The sequence below is a fragment of the Mycetomoellerius zeteki genome, unplaced genomic scaffold (assembly GCF_001594055.1).
Source record: "Mycetomoellerius zeteki isolate Tzet28-1 unplaced genomic scaffold, Tzet1.0 scaffold162, whole genome shotgun sequence".
Taxonomy (NCBI): domain Eukaryota; kingdom Metazoa; phylum Arthropoda; class Insecta; order Hymenoptera; family Formicidae; genus Mycetomoellerius; species Mycetomoellerius zeteki.
Window position 1 is genome coordinate 445,326 of NW_017256572.1, and position 6,132 is coordinate 451,457.

Below are 6,132 nucleotides of genomic sequence, written 5' to 3' on the forward strand. Positions count from 1 at the left end.
TATTTGGTAAATATTTTTTTTTGTGGTCTTAGATTGCACAGAGATCGTAAACATTTATTATAAATATGATGAAATATTTATTATGAACGTTATGGTAAATACTATGAGAATACTTAATGAGACATTAAGTAAATCCAAGTAAAAAATACTTATTAGAAATATTTATTTATATCTATCATAAATATTGCATAAAATATTTAGTCTATACTTTAATAATATTTCGAATAAAGCTTTATACAATATATAAAATATGTATGAAATATCTATGTAACATTTCAAAAAATGAATATTAATAAATATTCATCATAAATATTCTGTGCTGTCTGGGTTTTTATAAAGGCGAAAATTTGCCCAAAGTTGACGGTCTTTACAATAGTACGTAGTAGGTATCTCGTCAAATATACTCGATCAAAATATACTCGGTAGAATGAGTTAGTATAATGCCTTACCTATATTCCTACCTATATGTAGTGAGAAAATTTCTCGCTGTTACATGATAAATAATAGTGAATTCGAATTCACAATTGCATTATACTAGATTAATATATGTATACTAAAATCTGCTAAATCTCTCTACGTGAAATATTAACTAATTGTAAGTTAAATGTAAAGGCATATAACAAATACATTTTAAACCGATTAAATATCCAATAATATTATATCATTAATATATATATTACCAATAATATTATCAATAATTAATTATTTAACAAAATATACGTGTATTATTTCACTATTAAAGTTGATTATATTTATATAATTAATATAATATACGTACCTACATATGTATCATTATATTATTCGCTGCATTTAGATACTCCTATATAAAGTAACTTTTGTATTAATTGCATTAATTCAGAGTGTAGTGTAGATATACAAGTGATTGAAATCACCATAAGTTAGCATCAGTTAGCATCGAATAGAGTGCAATCAAATATTAGTTATATATTAATATTAATTATATAGTAATATTAATTATAGTTGAGATCCCTGTAAGTATGTACTGCAGAATGATGTTACTGCGTCAGTCGAGTGTACGAGACTGTTGTTACGAGACTGTGTTGAATAGAATCGTTTAAGAATCACGTTACAATATATCTTACGCTATATTCCACCATAAATCACCATCTCTTTTTATCTCGTAAATGACGTAAACTAAACGTAAGAAATATAAAATGTAGGTATATAATAGATACATCAAATTATAAATGATTTGAATTGTAAGTACTCTCTGTATCGAGAGCGCAAGTGATTACTTGAAAAAATTATCTGTGTTAGAAAATAGAAAGAGGCATACATATTAATTTGATACCTATTATCTATTATATCCATTGTATCTTTTATCTACCTTAACATTTTTCGGTCCTGGTGTGACCAACTTGTGGTTCTCGAATTAATATTATTGACATATAGGTACATATATAAACACGTTATTTGATCATATGGATCAATGCGAAGAGTCGGAAGGGGGCCACTGCATCTGTATAAGGATGAAAATGAAAAAGTAGTAGCCATCCGTGAAACGTTAAAGTTTAAACAGACAAAACTTAATAGTTTGTAAAATAATTTGTTACATCGTACATCGTTATACGTTCCTCATAAAAAAAAACACTACAACTTTTATTATATCGAATATTTACATTATTATGAAAAAGTTATATGCATGCCTCTCCAATCTATAACGTGGATAATTTTTACAGGTGATGACGTATGTAATGTACATACGTACGTTGCGTACGTTTATCACCTTTAATTTGCAAGATAAAAAAAGAGTAGCCATTTATGGTGGTACACCCTGTATGTGCAATCTATAATGAGAGAGAGAGAGAGAGAGAGAGACGTTGTTTTAAATATTTTACAGTAAAGCTTTCGTTGTATTCCTTTTTTCTCGGTAACTCAAGTTACGTGCGCGCGCATTTTGGCGGCGTTGCAATGACGGAACCAAATGTTGTTACTTCACAATACTTACTGGTACCGAGACACCCCATCGGTGCAACATCCGTTTGCCTACTTTTGATACAACATTCAACAATCAAAACATCTCTATTTTCTTGCGGGCAACATTAATAATTGACTGATCGTTTACGAGCCCTCGCGAACCATCGCAAATTGAATATTTAAGGTATGCGACAGCTAAGTCGCATTTTCAAGTTTATTCGTTGAATTGAATTCTTGACTCGACAAATTTAAGCGTATCTCGTTTATTCATCCAAATGACGTGTTCCGATCGTGAGTCGTTTCAATCCATATGGTGATAACTTGCGCGGATTAATACGTGTCACGTTCGTGCTAAGGAGAAGGCCGATGTATAACATCGCGGGATGTTTCATCCTTACGACTTGGGAGCTAGTCTTTCAAGACCTTGGCGCCAGAGACCATATATGGTGGACAAGGTCGAGATATCTTGGGTCATTGGGTCATTAGGACGCGCGAACGTGTGTGTAACAGAGTTAATTATTTTGTTCAAAGAGAGAGAGAGAGAGAGAGAGAGAGAGAGAGAGGATCTATCAGACTAATCTCTACACCGAGATACCCGAGTAGATCCGATTAAATTATAATCATACGTACATGTATATAGTATATTAATCGTATCACGTCGATCGCGTCACGAAACCGTTTTTAAATGACTCGAGAATGTATAATCGGGCGTTTCTCTAACAGCGTTCCTCGATCTGCAAGCATGGCACGCGGTCATCTCGTGGATGAATCATCGGAAGCGCGCGCGAGTGTTGACGAACGCATGGGAAACGTAACGATTCGACGGTGATTTATCTGATTTATCTGATTTATCGCCGAATAGGCGAATAGTATCTGTTTCTTCGTAAATCGTACGTCACGACCGGTCACGTATATTCGTGAGGAAATCATGAGACAGCTCCGAGAAGAGGAGCGTATCGATTTTGAAAGCGGGCCTCTCTCTCTCTCTCTCTCTCTCTCTCTCTAGGATCTCTCTTCCATCGTAGCCAGACTCTGCCAGACGGCGATCGAGTCTCGCACCTTGTGTCCGTCCGTAATTCGTATCAACCATGCAGTCCGCGTTACATCGATAGATAGATATATAAGCACGTATAGGTATAGGTATAGGTATAGGTATAGGTATACGAGACCGTATAGGGCTTGAATTGCGTATGACGTGGCAAAATTAGAGTGCAACGCACTCCTGTATTCCTGCCCTTGAATTCTATACCTCTGTACAGAGTCTACACCTTACCGCTGCTCCGTGCACACTTTACGTCTCTGAATGCTTGAATGATCTTTATACGTCGATTTACGTTCGTATCATCCTATAGTAACTACTACATGTGTACTCTGCAAAGAGAGAGAATATACGTAGGAATTTACGTAGCAATTATACGCAGAGAACGTAAAGGAAATCCTTCTGGCGGATGCGGCATAACGCATAACGCGCGTCACATTAGAACCGACGGTGATTAATTCTTCGGAATATTCCAGGATTATTCAATAGGATGTTTTTTTAAATCGTCAATTTCTTTGAAAAGTCGTTGCAAAGCTGAGAGCAGATTAAGGTGCAGGGACGCGCATTCTTTCTAAACTCTCTCAACGTGACGCGAATAAATAAAGCGTGTGCATGACGTTTAATATAATTCAAGTAAGAGAGAGAGTGTATTGGAGAATATTTAAGTAAAGGGCATTTTCGATCGGCGACGAACCTCATGTACACATACGTAGATTATACGGATACGTACAAACTCACAGGCTTACGCTGCGAGGGTTAATTTTCAAGGGAGTCCAAGTCTTTACGTTAGCACACCGCGTATACTTCCAGGAGAGACACGCTCTCCGTATCGTACGATTTGAAACGGCATTTGGAGAATCTAGCCGCTAGCCGACCGACGGACCAATCGGTGCGTCGCTTTCGTTTTATGCCCATATATGGCAAGAGCTGTGAATCCGCACGGTGGGAGAAGTTGGATGGACGAGTCTATTGCACGGCGAAGGGTATCTCGATAGATCGGTACCGACAATGAGGGGCGATCGAACGACAAATGCGTGCCATTTCTTTCGATCATACGGAGATGGGATGGTTTTTCGCGTAATCGCGAGCCTTGTACTGAAAATGGATGCGAAAGGACAACGTTAGCATCGAAGAGTCGGTAAAAATGTCGGATGCTGCATACCGACCACACCTTTGGACGAGTCCACGCAAGTCGGCGAGTCGGCGCGGCGAGGCGAGGCGAGGCGAGGCGAGGCGCGAGGCGCAGAGCGGCGCGCGCGATACCGGCTTGCGGCTCACGGTTGTTCGCTCGGACGATCTTGCTCACAGCTCACAGCGTTCGCGGTGCTGCCCGGTGTTCGTTCTCTTGCTGCTGACCGATTAGCACTCTCGTCCCTATTCCAATTTCTCGCGAACAGCGTTTAACGGCGTACTAAGAGACAGAAAGAGGTAAGTGAGAGTGAGAGAGAGAGAGAGAGAGAGACACGTAGTCGCGTCGCTCGCGCTGTATTTTCTTTGAACGTTAATTGTGGATGGAGTTGTCGGTCGTTCTCGATTCAGTCTCGACGTAGGTCTCGACGTAGGTCTCGACGTAGGTATATGGGTGAGGAGAAAATGTAACGAGAGCGCGCGGAATCTATTCTTTCTTGTTTTGGACCTTTTTCTCCGAGACCGGCTTTCTTTCTCGGGTACGAGTCGTCGGCGACGAGTCGTTGCCACGTTGCCACGTTGCATCGAGACAGGTTGTCGAGTGGTGATGGAGGCACGTATAGAACGTCACGGGACATGCAGGTGGTTGTGGCACGACGCGACGGCGACGCCGATGCTCTATTAATAGCAGCAACGCGTAGCGCGTTACTAACCTACGACGACGACGACGATCATCGTCACCTATACGAAAGATACGCTTACGTTATACGTTGTACGCGACTGACGAGACTCGATTAAGATTAATAAAATGTATGAAATCGCTGAGAGAAATTCAGCGATTTTTAGGCGTTTCCCGCGTCGCGAATAAGTATGATAGCCGATGGCGTATTCGATTTACTGACTCGGAGTCGGGTCGAAATCGGTCAGTAAATCGAACACGCTGTAAATGGTTTATTTGCGCGAAATCGCCAAAGCGATTCTATTCGGTCGAATCGAAGAGTTTGATTTGACAGTCAATTTAATAGATGGAGAGATACGTTCGCGCCGGCTTGTCGTCACGTCAGTCGTCACGTCGCGCACTCGTTGCGTTGCGTTGCGATGCGATGCGATGCGTTGCGATGCGTTGCGATGCGATCGGGCCGGGCGCGGGGCGAGGGTGAGGTAGCGACGTGGAGAGAGTGGGAGGGAGGCTGCGGAAACCCCTCTGTGTCAGAGTACTTCCATATATGGTAAAGAAAGCCAGGATTGGTCGAGGGTGTCCCACCCTTGTCCTCGCCGAGTGTCAGTCTCCGAGTGGGAACAAGGCGCATCTGTTGGGTAGAGTCGTATTCGGTATATGGTATAATACATCGTGAGCTCCGATCTTGGGCTACACTCTGTGTTCGGTGCTGGATCGGTGCGGCAGTGTCGCTACTTCAAACTTGTACATAACTTGAATTTTTTACACGAAACGTAAGTCTATGCAAAGTGCGAAGCGATCACGATTATTCGTAGGGAGGATTAGAATTGAATTCGAGTGCGTGGCGAATTCGAATATCCGGTCAAATATAAATGCCTGATGCCGGATATATGCGCGCGCGCACGCACACACACACATTTCGAGCGATATCACATGTATGTGATGATAACCAAGTGCCAACGATGAGATGGTGAATGTGCGTTTCACTGGGTGGGCGCGCAAGCGCGTCGAAAGTGATTCAATTGTGAAGATGTTATTCGCGAATGTACCTAACGTAATTCATGCCTATAATGATACAGGTTGCTATATCGAATCTTGAAAAGAAAATTCAAAGATACTTGTTCGTTACGCCTGACACGCAGCGCGACAGTTTGCGTGGTGTGTCAGTGACGTGTAATCGGCGGTTACTTTAATGTTAGAAAAATGTTTAAAAAATTAAAATTACATTTCATTCGAGATACAGATTGTTTGCCGTTTATAGCTTATATCGATCGTTATCATCGTTATCGGTTGTGACAGTGTTCGAAAGGACAGAGTGGAAAGGACACCGGGCGAATAGGGCGGGGCG

General features: G+C 41.1%; 1 protein-coding gene and 1 long non-coding RNA gene across 3 annotated transcripts in view; both read left to right on the plus strand.

The window, feature by feature from the left end:
* LOC108721145 (uncharacterized) overlaps positions 1-6,132 on the plus strand; it is a 16,680-nt gene that overhangs the window by 4,836 nt on the left and 5,712 nt on the right. The window lies entirely within an intron of this gene.
* The window catches only part of LOC108721144 (actin related protein 1), a 7,480-nt gene continuing 5,648 nt past the window's right edge, over positions 4,301-6,132 (plus strand). The window contains exon 1 of one of the 2 annotated variants that reach the window (XM_018445525.1): positions 4,301-4,405. The gene's annotated coding sequence lies outside the window, so the exon portion shown is untranslated. Of the gene's footprint in view, positions 4,406-5,487; positions 5,558-6,132 lie in introns of those variants that run through there. The other variant, XM_018445524.1, reaches the window with a different exon arrangement.